Here is a 15,125-nt window from a genome sequence, read left to right as displayed (position 1 = left end):
ATCTGGGATTCTGGAACTCTCAGGCTTTCAGGGTCCTGTAGCTCTTGGTACTCCAGGACTCTTGGGACTCTGGGGCTTTAGGGCTCCTGGAACTCTAGGGCTCTGGGCTCTGGGGTTCTGGGGATCCTGGAGCTCTGGGATTCTGGGGCCTTGGGGCTCCTAGGTTTCTATAATAATAATAATGGCATTTATTAAGCACTTACTATGTGCAAAGCACTGTTCTAAGCACTGGGGAGGTTACAAGGTGATCAGGTTGTCCCAAAGGGGGCTCACAGTCTTCATCCTCATTTTACAGATGAGGTAACTGAGGCCCAGAGAAGTTAAGTGACTTGCCCAAAGTCACACAGCTGACAATTGGCAGAGCTGGGATTTGAACCTGTGACCTCTGACTCCAAAGCCCGGACTCTTTCCACTGAGCCATGCTGCTTTTCTAGAACTCTGGGGCCTTGGGGCACCTGGGGTTCTTGGGACTCCAAGGCTCCCAGGGCTCTGGGAATGTGGGGTTCTGGGGCTTTGGGGCTCCTTGGACTCTGGGGCTCTGGGTGTCCTGTTGTTCTTAAGGCTCCAGGGCTCCTGGGGCTCTGGGGTACTGGGGCTTTGGGGCTCTGACTCCCAGTCCCACGCTCTATCCACTAGACCACAATGCTTTCCTTTCCCTTCACTGTATACAACAACTCATTTCTTCCTGCCTCACAAGCCTGAATCCTTGACTCAGTCAATCAGTCAATCAATCCGTCATGTTTACGGGGCATATCCTGTGTACAGAGCACTGTACTAAGCGCTAGGAGGAGTACAACACAACAGTATAACAGTAACGGTAAGCGGCCCGAACCCTCAGGGACCGCTCATTGCCCTGGCCATTGGTTGTGCTGTAAACCCCAGGGAGGGAATGGGATTAAAGGTGCCTAATTTTGAGCGAGTTTGGGGTATCCGTGTTCTCTACGCTGCACCTCACAGGGAGTGGTAGCACGTTTCTTAACAAATACCATCATTAGTATCATTGTTACGTGGAAAACGGCCTGAACAACCACCTCCCGCGGCTTCCACGCTTTCTGCCAGTGCCCCAGTGGCCACGAGGCCCGCAGCGGGAACTGACTAATCAGGGCAGCTGCCCTGCCAAGAGTTGTGGCAACTCTCAAGACTTACATCAGCGCTCAACCGATGTTTCAGTATTTTTGCACTTCGTCATCCTCTATGACGTCCTCTTACTGGGAATATATTTTTTCTCCCTCCTCCCATCTACATTGTCCAGTTCCTTGGGGCAGGGACCTTGTGTACTACGTCCCGCTGATTCCTCCAACTAGTCATGTCCCAAAAAGAACTCCTTCTCTTCCCATTCAAACCCTGACCCGGCACCTGTTTGTTTGTTTTTTTGTCATTGTTGTATTTGTTTGTATTTTCTTCTACTGGTATTTGTTCATAAGCGCTTGTTCTGTGCCAGGTACTGCACAAAGGCCTGGGGTAGATTCCAGCTAATTTAGCTGGACACAATCCTGTCGCACATGGGCCTCACAGACTTACCCTTCTCTTTTGGAAGAAGCTTCTCTCTTGGAGAAGCAGCGTGGCTCAGTGGAAAGAGCGCGGGCTTTGGAGTCAGAGGTCATGGGTTCAAATCCCAGCTCCGCCAATTGCCAGCTGTGTGACTTTGGGCAAGTCACTTCACTTCTCTGGGCCTCAGTTACCTCATCTGGAAAATGGGGGTTAAGACTTGTGAGCCCCCCATGGGACAACCTGATCACCTTGTAACCTCCCCATCGCTTAGAACAGTGCTTTGCGTATAGTAAGCGCTTAATTAATTCCTTGTTATTACTATTATTTTACATTCATTCATTCAATCGTATTTATTGAGTGCTTACGGTGTGCAGAGCACTGTACTAAGCGCTTGGTAAGTACAAGTTGGCAACATATAGAGATGGTCCCTACCCAACAACGGGCTCACAGTCTAGAAGGGGGAGACAGACAACAAAACAAAACATAGTAGAATAAAATAAATAGAATAGTAAATATATACAAGTAAAAGTATAGAGTAATAAATCTGAACAAACATATATACAGGTGCTGTGGGGAGGGGAAGGAGGTAGGGCAGGGGGGATGGGGAATGGGAGAGGAAGGAGGGGGCTCAGTCTGGGAGGTCTCCTGGAGGAGGTGAGCTTTCAGTAGGGCTTTGAAGGGAGGAAGAGAGCTAGCTTGGCGGATGTGCGGAGGGAGGGCATTCCAGGCCATGGGGAGGACATGGGCCAGGGGTTGGTGGCGGGACAGGCGAGAACGAGGCACAGTGAGGAGGTTAGCGGCAGAGGAGCGGAGGCTGCGGGCTGGGCTGTAGAAGGAAAGAAGGGAGGTGAGGTAGGAGGGGGCGAGGTGATGGAGAGCCTTGAAGCTGAGGGTGAGGAGTTTTTGAGTGGTAGCCACTGGAGCTTTTTGAGGAGGGGAGTAACATGTCCAGAGTGTTCCTGGACAAAGACAATCCAGGCAGCGGCGTGAAGTATGGATTGAAGTGGGGAGAGACAAGAGGATGGGAGATCGGAGAGGAGGCTGATACAGTAGTCCAGACGGGATAGGATGAGAGCTTGAACGAGCAGGGTAGCAGTTTGGATGGAGAGGAGAGGGCGGATCTTGGCAATGTTGCGGAGCTGAGACCGGCAGGTTTTGGTGACGGCTTGGTTGTGAGGGGTGAACGAGAGAGCGGATTCGAGGATGACACCAAGGTTGAGGGCTTGTGAGACGGGAAGGATGGTAGTGCCGTCAACAGTGATGGGAAAGTCAGGGAGAGGGCACGGTTTGGGAGGGAAGACAAGGAGTTCAGTCTTGGACCTGTTGAGTTTTAGGTGGCGGGCGGACATCCAGATGGAGATGTCCTGAAGGCAGGAGGAGATGCGAGCCTGGAGGGAGGGGGAGAGAGCAGCGGCAGAGATGTAGATTTGGGTGTCATCAGTGTAGAGATGATAGTTGAAGCCGTGGGAGTGAATGAGGACACCAAGGGAGTGAGTGTAGATCGAGAGCAGAAGGGGACCAAGAACTGAACCTTGAGGAACCCCCACAGTAAGGGGATGGGAGAGGGAGGAGGAGCCCGCAAAAGAGACTGAGAATGAACGACCGGAGAGATAAGAGGAGAACCAGGAGAGGATGGAGTCAGTGAAGCCAAGGTCGGATAGCGTGTTGAGGAGAAGGGGGTGGTCCACAGTGTCGAAGGCAGCTGAGAGGTCGAGGAGGATTAGGATAGAGTATGAGCCGTTGGATTACTATCGAGTTGGCAATTTTCTATCCTGACTGGGAATTTGGCACAGTTTTCTTAGACTTACCCAAATTGTCCATTAGGCCTTGAAAACTGGTTGTACATTGTGTGAATTGACCTCCATGAACCCACACTTCAGTGGGATAGTCCTCCAGGCCGGGGAGATACGCTGACCAGAGTCTGTAGAGAGAGTAATAGTTGGACGGTCTAAGCTTGGTCATCCTGTGCTCTGATGGGGGATAATAATAATAATAATGATAATGGTATTTGTTAAGCTCTTACTATGTGCAACACACTGTTCTAAGCGCTGGGGAGGTTACAAGGTGATCAGGTTGTCCCACGGGGGGGGGCTCACCATTTTAATCCCCATTTTACAGATGAGGTCACTGAGGCCCAGAGAAGTGAAGTGACTTGCCCAAAGTCACACAGCTGACAGTTGGCGGGGCCGGCATTTGAACCCAGGAGCTCTTACTCCAAAGCCCGTGCTCTTTACACTGAGCCCCGCTGCTTCTCATGGAGCAGTAAATATGGACAAGTAAAATCAATAGAGTAATAAATCTGTACAAATATATACAAGTGCTGAGGGGAAGGAGGTGGGGCGGGGGAAGGGGGAGAGGAGAAAGGGGGCTCAGTGTGGGAAGGCCTCCTGGAGGAGGTGAGCTCTCCTCTGAAGAGAGGAAGAGAGTTGGTTTGTTGGCTGTGTAGAGGGAGGGCATTCGGTCCTCCAGGTTTCTGCCCGAGTTGGGTCCGGCGGGGGGCAGTTTTCCTCCGCCCCCGTGGAGCAATCCTTCCCCACCCCCCCGCCGCCGGGCACTTGGCCCCCTGATCAATCGCTCCATCGATTAAGTGCTCGATGACCGATAAAAGGTGGAAGAGGAGGGGGAATCCCCTGCAGGGCTCCCGCCCGGTGGCCTACGCTCGGTCCGGCCCCGCGGGGCCCCGGGGGCAGGGCGGGCTCGGCTGTTGCGAGGGGCGGGACGGGGGGACGGGGGGACGGACGGACGGGGGGGGACGGACGGAGGGCTGGGAGGAGGAGGCGGCGGCGGCAGGGGCGGGCCCGGCCCGGCCCCTTAGTGCTGCTGGCTTTTTCCCGCCCGCCTGGCTCCGTCCTCTCCCCGCTCCCGCCGCCCCACCGATCGATAAATCAAGAAATAATGATGAATCGATGAGGCGCGGCGCGACCGGCCCCCCTCCAGGGTCCCCGGCGGGGCTCGGCGGCGGGGATACGGGCCCCCCACCCCAACCCCGGCCGGACGGCCCACCGGACAGGGCACCGGACAGGGGGCCGGACAGCCCACCGGACGGGGCACCAGGCTGCCGGACAGGGGGCCGGGCAGGGCACCGGGCAGCCGGCCGGACAGGGCACCAGACAGCCGGACAGCCCACCGGACAGCCCACCGGACAGGGCACCAGGCAGCCGGACAGCCCACCGGACAGGGCACCAGACGGGGGCCGGACAGCCCACGGACAGGGCACCAGACAGCCCATCGGGCAGCCCACCGGACAGGGCACCAGGCAGCCGGCCAGCCCACAGGACAGGGCATCGGACAGGGGGCCGGACAGCCCACGGGGCGGACAGGGCAGCAGGCAGCCGGCCAGCCCACCAGACAGGGCACCGGCCAGGGCAGCGGGCAGCCGGACATCCCAGCGGCCGGGGCAGCGGCCAGCCGTCCGGCCAGGGCGGCGTCCGCCCAGCCTGCCGTGTGCCGTTCCGGGGCTGGGGGCGGGCGGGGATCGGGCCCCGGGACGGAGGCCGCGGTGGGATTCCGGGCAATCCGGCAGCAGGAGCAGCAATCATCAATCAATCAATCGTATTTATTGAGCGCTTACTGTGTGCAGAGCACCGTACTAAGCGCTTGGGAAGTAAAGTTGGCAACATATAGAGACAGTCCCTACCCAACAGTGGGCTCACAGTCTAAAAGCAGCAGCAGCAGCAGCAGCCGCCGCCCCGCAGACCCCCCCGGGGGGTCCGGCCGCCCGCCCACCCGGGCACCCCTTATCTCCTCCTCCTCCTCCTCCTCCCCCTCCAACCGGCCCTGCCCTGCCCCGAGGGTCTGCTTGGGCCCCGGGGAGGGAGGAGGGGGCGGCGGGGCCGGGGCCGGGGCCGGGCTTCGCCTCTCTACCACCCCCCAGTGCCACCGACCCTTTTTTACGGTGTTTGTGAAGCCCTCACGATGTGCCGGGCACTGTACTAAGCGCTGGGATAGAGAGAAGCTCATCTGTTTGGACATGGCCCACGTTCCTAATGGGACTCACGAGTCTTAATCCCCAGCTGAGAGATGATCTAGCTGATTCTCAGACAAGTGAAGTGACTTACCCAAGGTCACCCCGCAGATAAAGCGGCCGACGCTGGCTTTGGAGCCAGGTCCTTCCGGGCTGTAGCCACCAGGCGGCGCTGCTTCTCTTCCAGATGGTGATTCTGGGCGTCCGCGCTTCTCTATCGCCACCTGGTGGCACCTTTTGCTCCAACAGCGCCGGCTTCGTCCGTGAGCCTCCCTGTCCTCTAGGTCGCCTCCGGCTCCTTTCCCACCGCCTCCCCCTGGCCTGGATCTCCCTCCCCGCTCCACAGAGGCCAGACCGCCACTCTCCCCCTCTTCAGAACATTATTAATGTTTATTAATAATATTAATTATTCATAATTGATTATTCATAATTAGTTATTATATTATTATTAATATTAACATTATTATTATTAAGGCCTCTGCCAAGAAGCCTTCTCTGATTAAACCCTCTTTTCCCCAGGGCTTCTTCGTCCTTCTGCATCCTCTATACCTGTGACCTGTGGACATTCCCTGTTTCCCCTGCAGCATTTATGTGCATATCTGTAAACTATGCATTCTGTGTACAGAAATGCACTGGTTGTGAGCACAGGGGGGACAGTTAATAATAATGTTATTAATAATAATTAGTAGTAGTAATGTGGCATTTCTTTAGCACTTTTAAAATATACCGGGCACTATACTAAGCGTTGGGGTAGATACAAGAAAATTGGTTTGGACAAAGGCTCACAGTCTTCATCCCCATTTTACAGATGAGGTAATTGAGGTAGAGGGAAGTGAAGTGACTTCCCCAAGTTCATACAGCAGACGAGCGGCAGAGCAGGGATTAGAACTCGGGTCCTTCTGACTTTCAGGCCCAGGTTCTCTCCACTAAGCCACACTGCTTAGTGCTTAAATGCCGTAATAATAATAATTAACAATAATAATAATAATAATAATGACATGGCTTCAGCTACCACGTCACCATGAATGACTCCCAAATCCATCTCTCCAACAATATGCCATGTGAGAGTGGGAAAAGTTTTTTTCTTTCAGGACAGTGTCATCGAATCATCAATTACACTTCCACTCTATTTCCCCTCTCTGCAATTTATATTGTCTGTCTCTCCCTCTAGACTGTTAGCTCGTTGTGGGCAGCCCGTGTCTTCCACCTTTGATGTACTGGACTCCCCCAAGCGCTTCATATAATGCTCTGCACACAGCAAGCGCTCTATACCATTGATTGATTAATGAGCTCATCTTGATTATATAACAATTATACCACTTCCACAAAGATTTGGATAGACTCACTGGAGCATCCAGAACTACCAGCACCCAAAAAAGTGATTATAAGAGATTTTGCCATTTGGAATTGGAAAAACAAAAGTAGTCAGAAGTCATGGTATTAGCTCCACGTGGGAGAGGGACTGCATCCAACTTGATTTGCCTGTGTCCACCCCGCTCTCAGTACAGTGTGTGGTACATAGTTAAGTGCTTAGCAAATACCATTATTAATAATGACAATAATAATAAAATGGGGATTCAATATCTCTTCCCCCTTCTTCTTATACTGTGAGTTCCGTGTGGAACGGGGACTGAATCTGATCCAACAATCTTGAATCTACCCAGTGCTTGGTACAGTGTTTGGCACAAACTGGGCACTTAAAATGCCACCACAATTATTATTATGCAGGAAGAAGTCAGGGCCAGCTGCTTTTTAATCAGATTTCTGTCCTCTCTCCCTCCTTCCCCTGCCTTGTTAACTAGAGGAGAATGCTTTGGCTTGGCAGATTGGACATTCCTTATGAGGCCACATAGGGGATTAATCAATAGTGTTTATTTTATGTAGACCACTATACTAAGACCTTGGGAGTCTTCAACAGAGCTGGTAGACATGATCCCTGCCTTAAAGCATCTTACATGCTACCAGGGAAGGTGGACCCTAAAATAAAATTACAGGTAGGTGGGATATCTGGGGCGCACGCACGTGCGCGCGTGTGTGTATGTGTGCGTGTTAGGGTGTGCACATGCACATATGCACATGTGTGCACCCAACCAGTTGGGCTATCTATGCATAGGTGTGAACTTATTGGAGTTGTCTGCTTGTGGGTGCTTGCATGTGCCACCTATGATGCCAGCGCTTAGAACAGTGCTTTGCACATAGTAAGCACTTAATAAATGCCATCATTATTATTATGTCTATGTTCCATGTGTGTCTAGTTACAATTCCCTGTCATGAGCCTCAGAATCAAGTCACAAGTGTATTTGTCTCCGTGTGTATGCACAGAATTGGAATACACACAGTGTACACCCACCCAGGTGGGCTATTTACACATGAGTGGGTATTGAGTTGTCTGCTTGGGGGTGCTTGCATATAGTTACCTACAATGTCATCATTCCGCCCGTGTCTGGTTACAGTTCCCTGTCATGGGCCGCAGAATCAGACGGTCATGGGTTCTAATCCCAGCTCTGTCACTTGTCTGCTGTGTGACCTCAAGCAAGTCACTTCCCTTCTCTGTGCCTTACCCACCTCATTTGTAAACTGGAAATTAAGAAGTGAACCCAATGTGGGACAGGGAGAGGATGTCCAACCTGCTTTGCTTTTGCTCCCCCAGCGCTTGGTACAGTGCCTGCCACATTTTGGGTACTTAAAAACCACAAGTGATTAATTCCAGCTCTGCCCCTCGTCTGCTGTGTGACCTTGGGCACGTTCCCTTCACCTCTTTAGGCCTTAGTTGCCTCCTGTGTACAATGAGGATGGAGACTGTAGGCCTTGTTCAGGACAGGGACTGTGTCCAATCTGATGGCTTGTGTCTAACCAAGCTTTTGTTGCAGTGCCCAACCCTTGCTAAGCACTTAATGCCTGTCCCGAGGTGACCCTTGGGTACCAGCCATCTCAAGGTCAAAAGCTATCTTGTGACCACCTGAGCCAGCAGGCGGAACTCGGAAGTGAGGGTGGGATACCGCCCCCACGACCAAATCTGCTAGATTGACAGCCCAAGCTGGGAATACAGAAGGTGTCCCTCGCCCCTGTGCCAATCAAATTAGGTACGGAGGAGGGGGGAGGGCAGAGATTGGATAGACTGAGGCCGGAAGCTGGAATGGCCTAGGGGCACAGGCAATAAATACCTGTCACCTCTGACCTTCGGGGTCAGAACACCAGGACACGCAGCAGCAGGAGCAGCCGCTGCAACAGCAGCAGCAGCCCACTTGTCTCTCCCTGTCCAGAAGGCCAGATGCCCGCTCTACAACCAGAACCAACACACTGAGGCAAGGGCCACGGTATGGAGGAGTGTCTCGTGGGTGGGACTCAGGTACCCCACTGCTGATGGGAATTATGAGTGGATTCCTCCCATGTAGGGAGAGCACATTGTGAGAGCTAGCCGCCCACCACGTGCACTGGTAATGTAATGAATTCTTCCCATGTGGGAAAGTAAGTGGATTCTTCCTGAGTGGGAAGTGCACATGGGTGAGAGTTAGCCAACTCACCCACGCGCGATTAACGGATGATTGTGTTCCTTCCATGTAGGGAAGCTCTAATATTGCTAATTGATTATATTCCTCCTGAAAGGGAAGCTCAATCCATTGCGCCTAAACAATTACATAAATTCAATTCACCTCACGGAATAAGTTTTATATAAAACTTAGGCTTTCCGTCCCCGGCCTCTCTCTCGCCTCGCCGATCACTGAATGAACCCGTCCCCGGACGATGGGTGACAATGCCACAATTATTATTATCATCACTACTATTACAACAGAGTTAGTGGACACATTGCCTACCCACTAGGTGTTCACAGACTAAATGAGGAGCCGTACATGCATATAAATACCTAAGTGATGTATATTCTGGCATTTAAGCATTGAACACCACAAGTATTGTGTTTATTATTATCAGAAAAGGGGGAGGGAAAAGCAGAAATGCAGAGAGATCGAAGGACACTCCTAAAGGCACACTGCAAGTCACTTAAGTCGCTTCAATACAACTGATTGATTCCCAGGTAGTAGAACCTGGGACAACCTTCAGTCTGAGCCACTGCCCACCTCCAACCCATGTCGCCTCCTCCCTGTCTCTTGGGCCTAAGAAGGTCATGCCTTCCGCCCTAGCCCCGCACGACAAAGTTGATAGGGGCAGAGAGAAATCTGAGACTCTCCCACCCAAGGGAGCCACATTCTTCTCAAGACCCTCAGGCTGGGTACGGTGAGAGAGAAGGAGAAAAAGAGGGTGTCATCACCCTCTCTGTTTGCCCTCTCAAGTCTCCAGCCCCCTTACATGTGTGGGTGAGACTGAAGAAATGAAATGTGGAGGTTGGGAGGGAGGAGGGAGGGTGCTAGTTTGTCAACCTACAAATTAGAAGCTGGTGATATCCTCCTGCTTTGAGTACATAGCTGCTACCCCCACATAGTAACCTGTGGAGCAGGGCCAGCTGCCAGTGGATAGAGGGACGCAGGAAAGACAAAAATCATATCCATTTTATTCCATACAGATGTATATGGGCTTACAGAGCCCAGGCAGCCAAGGGGACAGAAGGGGAGGAGGAGAAGACGAGGCCAGACTGTGCCATTTCTGTTGGTAGGATGAGGCGGGGGATGCATCTTCCCACTTTATAATTTGCTGCTAGTCCTCTCCCCCTTCATTGTGCTCATCCAGGAGGGATGGAGGACATAGGGTAGCGACACATGCATACAGATAGACACAGACACACGCCACTACTCCTGTCCCTCACTCCCCCAGCGTCACCCTCCTTGGGCGGGAAAGAGAGTCTGTAGTCTTGAAGCCAGAGCAGGCCCGATAACTCCCAACGGACCAGAGCAGGAGTAAATCGCACTGACTATAGAATTAAGAGCCCCGGCACGACTTTACTACCGGTCTTGATGTCCACGGAGTACGGGCCCAGGACTCTAGACCCCTGTTTCCAGAAACCTTTACCCGTCCAAAGAGGGGCAGCCCCTCTCCCCCTGCTCCTGTCCCAGCCCTCGCTCTCACACAAGAAACAGACACACACACATGCACACACCTCCATCACCTCCTAGAGTTGCAAGAGATTGGTTTAGCACCCATGATGCAGTGTTTGACCCTTGTCCCCCAAAGGAAATGGCATTGTCTGGAAGGAGGGGAAACAGTTGTGGGCTAGGGGGCGGGGAGGGGGGTGTCCAGGGGGCAGCAGCCCCGTGCCAACCGATTCCCTCATGGTGGGGCCGGCGCAATCAATCTATGAGTGTCCATAACACCAGGTGAGTAGCTGGTCAGTCCTCCACTGTCCATGGGGTTGGGTAGTCCAGTTCAGGGCTGTGCTGGGGACAGATGTGACTGTTGGTTGGCTGCTGAGAGAGGGGGAGAGAGCCAGCCAAACAGTTGGGGGTGGGAAAGGCTTGGATGGGTCTCCAGTGGGGAGCCAATTCCTCTAGCCCGGGAGCAGGAACTTGGATAGGAGCCTGGTCAGGGGTCACTGCTCTGGTTTGTGGACTATAAGGATGCAGGAGGGAGAGAGGGAGAGAGAGGGAGAGAGAGGGAGAGAGAGGGAGAGAGAGGGAGAGAGAGGGAGAGAGAGGGAGAGAGAGGGAGAGAGAGGGAGAGAGAGGGAGAGAGAGGGAGAGAGAGGGAGAGTGTGTGTGTGTGTGTGTGTGTGTGTATATGTATAGAGGGGGATAAAGTTCCCTTCACTGTACTCTCTGCAGCACTTTGTGTAGTGCTCTAGACTGAAGTGCTCAATAAAACCATTGATTTCTGCCACTTGCCCAGAACAGAACCCAGATAGCCCCAGGCTAAAGGCATAAAACTCACTGTTCTGTCCAGTTCTGTCCGCACCAACGTTCTTAGAGAGGCAGGGTTGGACCAGGGGCCTGGGTCTCCCAGGATGCATCTAGGGCTGAGGCTCCTTGCTTGGCCCTAAGGATAAACTGAGTCAGGTCTCAGGTCGGGGGGGCTACAGCCCCAGCCCCATCTGTGCCCCCATGCTGCAGCTGGACTGTCCCCTGCAGGCTTACTCACACCAGAAGTGAGAGCAAGCACAAGTGGAAAAGAGGAAGAGAGTGAGAGAAAGAGAAAGAGCGAGAGCTTGAGTAAGAGCCAGAGATGAGGGGCAACCCCTCTGAGACAGAACAGAGCAGCTCCCTTTCACACACCCTGCAGGGGAGTCCCTGGCTGGCTTTGTCACCCCGAGGCAGGACACCCCAGGCAGTCTAGGTTTCCCCCACAGTCTCAGCCCCTGCAGACCCCATCCCCAGCACACCCACCCACCCCCCAATTCCCCAGATGCTTACCTTTGAACAGAATTGTCTAGAAGACCTCTCCAGGGGGCAGAAAGAACCTGGGCTTCTGCCCTTTCTCTCAGGCAGCCAAGTCCCGGAACACTTACCCAATGCCACTATGGTCCTTCACCCCTGCTCCTCTTCCAGTCCCCCAACAGGAGGCCGGATTTGGGCAGCTAACCCCAAATTTGGCCTAGAGTGAGACCACACCCCTGTAAACACCCTCTTTGGCAAACTTGATTTAGGAGACACAGTCTCTGCCCCCTGGGAGCTTACAACCTAAGTCAGTCAGTCCATTGCAGTGGAGCTCTTTCCTTGTGCAGAACACTACGATAGAACAGTGTAACAAACATGTCACAACAAGCTCACAGCCTAGAGGGGGAGGCAATGACTTTGGCACAACATGGTGAGAATGCTTCAAAGAGGTCAGCATTACATAGCACGCATGGCCCCTGCTGTCAGGAAGCTTCCAATCTACATGACAGACTTTAAAATTGAGTTATATGCAGATGGAATGGCATATACACTGTCAGTACATGACGTTGTACATGCTGAACCCATGCTAAGCTTGAATTGGCATGAGAAACAAGTAAATCGGTATCTAGAGTGAAGGATGGCAGTATTGCATTAAGACAACAAGAGTGTTTATCGTACGCCATTTGACGGAGCACTGTACAAAGGGCATGACGCGGGGGGGCGGGGGGGAAGAGACCTCAGTCAGTCAATCCAGCACTTAGTGCAGAGCACAATATAACCATCGACAGATTCCCTGCCCAGTATGAGCTTACAGTCCAGAGGGGGAGACAGACATTAATATGAATAAATTACATCCATTTAAGTAGGAGCCATGACAAGTGGGTGGAGGAGTCATCTGGAAATATTCTGTAGCCTAGATCCCAGCTGAAGGAGAGATTTGCACTTGGTAACAGTCTCCCAGGCACGCATCTATTAAGTACTGAACGAACACTGTTGGAGACTCAGCTTCTGCTGGTAGAACCACACTTGTGTTGGTGATGCTCTAGGTCAGGCCGGTGCATTTGTTGAGCGCACAGTAATGGATTAAGAACTTTGGAGAACACAGTGTAACAGACATTCCCTGCCCACAATCAGTTTACAGTCTACTCCACATGGGTGGTGCTACTAAACCCCAACTCACTGCTGGGCTTTTGTGGGGCTCTCATGGAGTCCCACAGTGGTGTAATGGGAGACTTGTATCTTAGGGTACAGGAATTGGGAAGCCCAAAAAGAGTCCCCCGATGGCGAGCTGTGGTCGGCGTAATCTGCTCTCGAGGGGTGTGTGACAGCACTGCCACCCCACCCCTTCCCCAACGGCGGGTCTTGGTTCCCATCCCCGGCGGGACTCATATTCTGATGCTCCAGGACCGACCCATGGCACTGAATTCAGTGAGGAGAGTGGAGAGCAGAGGGCAGGTTTTCCATGGATGGGGGCTGGAGATGCACCCCATTTTGGATGACGGGGTGGGGGGGGGGGGGGAAATGCACAAGCCCTGCAGAAACTGTGTCTGGAATCTAGCACCTTCCAGGGACTAAGCTCTGTGTTGAGATTGTGGAAGGTCACTCGCTTGGATGACTTTACAGTTGAGTGGGTAATACTAGCTAACTGGGGACTGGCAAGAGCACAGGAAGAGAGCTCAATGACAGAGACAAAGACACACAGAGACACAGAGACAGTGAGCATGCCCCCCCCTGCTCCCCATGGTTTTGGCCCCATCAAAACCCTTACCTCTAGACCCAGAGCAGCAATCATCTCCCTAAAAAACAAACAAACTTCATTGCTTCACAACCCCTCAACGCCCGCCGCTCCTGAGAACCAAATCTGAGACTCGGCTACCAACACCATTACCCACACACATCAGTGTCCAATCTGATTTTCTTCTACCTACCCCAGCACTTAGAACACATATTAAGTGCCTACCAAATACCATCATCTCATCAACAGAATGGACAAATAAATGCTAGCCAACACATTCTCCTACCACCCTCAGCCCTCCCCACTACACACACATCATTAATCCAATTGACATTGACTATCCAGCCCTAGTCTCCTGCCTGCCCTGTCATACGCACAACTCCAGCTTTCTTCACTCCCAGCCCCGTCCTTGTATAATTCAGTACAGGTGATATCACTTATCCCAACCCTAAATTATCAACTCCATTGCTATCACTACCTAGCTTGTATCTACTCCAGTGCTTGGCATATAGTAGGCATTTAACATGTACCATTATTTTTTTTAATCAATAATACACACAAAGTCAATCATATTTATGGAACACTTACTGTAGGCAGAGCACTGTCTTAAGCACTTACGTGAGTACAATTTAACTCTTAACTGCATCCCCCTCCAAAGTGCCACTACCATTATGTCAGTTATCCCCGATTTGGGTCTCCCTTCCTCACCCCTTTAATTCAAACCTTGAGCCCAACTCATTCCTCAAAGCCCTCAATCACCATAATGAAAAAAAATCACTAATATCCCAAACCTAAGCATCCAACTCCCCTCACAAGCCACTCCCTCACCAGCTTGGTCAACATCAGTTAGCCCCTAAAAGCATCAGACCAAGTCACTTCTAAGCCAACAAAACCAAATCACTTGTCCTACCCACCTCAGCACCACCAGGACAACTGGTGTGAAATAGGTAGAGAAAGCCAACTTTGGGGGGCTCAATCATATAAGATATATTAATCTTAATAATATCAACTACCACAGCTGAACTACCAAACCATCAACTACCACAACTGAATAAAAGATAAGCTAATCACAGGGCCATTACAGGCCCTCCTCACCAAAACCCCAGAGGAACACACTCTGTCTTCTCTTCTCAGCCTACAGCAAGTTCAACCCACAGACCTTACCTCTGGGACTTTAAAGGAGCAGTGCCCTTGCCCCATTGAAGGGAGAGACTGGGTTTCCAGGAGGTGGGGCTGTAGGAGCAAGGAAAGAAGAGGCAGAAGGCTATTAAGGAGAAGGGCATTTGCAGCTGCTCATCGTTAAAAGGATCTGGAAAAACATCCTTAATTATAGACACCTGCAACCTATTCATATACTCCTCGAGGATAGGGTCTAATTCTCATCCAGGGCTTTTCCAGTGCCTAGTACAGTGCTTTACACCAAGGAGGATGTTCAATAAACAAGAATAAATGAGCAAATGAATCAATGAAGCAGCACGGCTCAGTGGAAAGAGCCCAGGCTTTGGAGTCAGAAGTCATGGGTTCAAATCCCAGCTCCGCCACTTGTCAGCTGTGTGACTTTGGGCAAGTCACTTAACTTCTCTGTGCCTCAGCTACCTCATCTGTAAAATGGGGATGAAGACTGTGAGCCCCACATGGCACAATCTGATCACCTTGAATCCCCCTCCCAGCACTT

At 52.1% G+C, this 15,125-nt stretch overlaps 1 long non-coding RNA gene across 1 annotated transcript; it reads right to left on the bottom strand.

Annotated features, from left to right (window-relative positions):
* Positions 1-10,430: 10,430 nt before the first annotated feature.
* Positions 10,431-11,466, bottom strand: LOC119945573. The gene is made up of 2 exons (XR_005456247.1): positions 11,273-11,466; positions 10,431-10,812 (listed from the first exon to the last, which is right to left on the bottom strand). It is a non-coding gene; the product is annotated as an uncharacterized LOC119945573 (long non-coding RNA).
* Between the last annotated feature and the right edge of the window lie 3,659 nt (positions 11,467-15,125).

The sequence above is a fragment of the Tachyglossus aculeatus genome, chromosome 25 (assembly GCF_015852505.1).
Source record: "Tachyglossus aculeatus isolate mTacAcu1 chromosome 25, mTacAcu1.pri, whole genome shotgun sequence".
Lineage (NCBI taxonomy): Eukaryota > Metazoa > Chordata > Mammalia > Monotremata > Tachyglossidae > Tachyglossus > Tachyglossus aculeatus.
The sequence above is the reverse complement of the archived record's forward strand: the minus strand, read 5'-3'. Positions and strand labels throughout refer to the sequence as shown.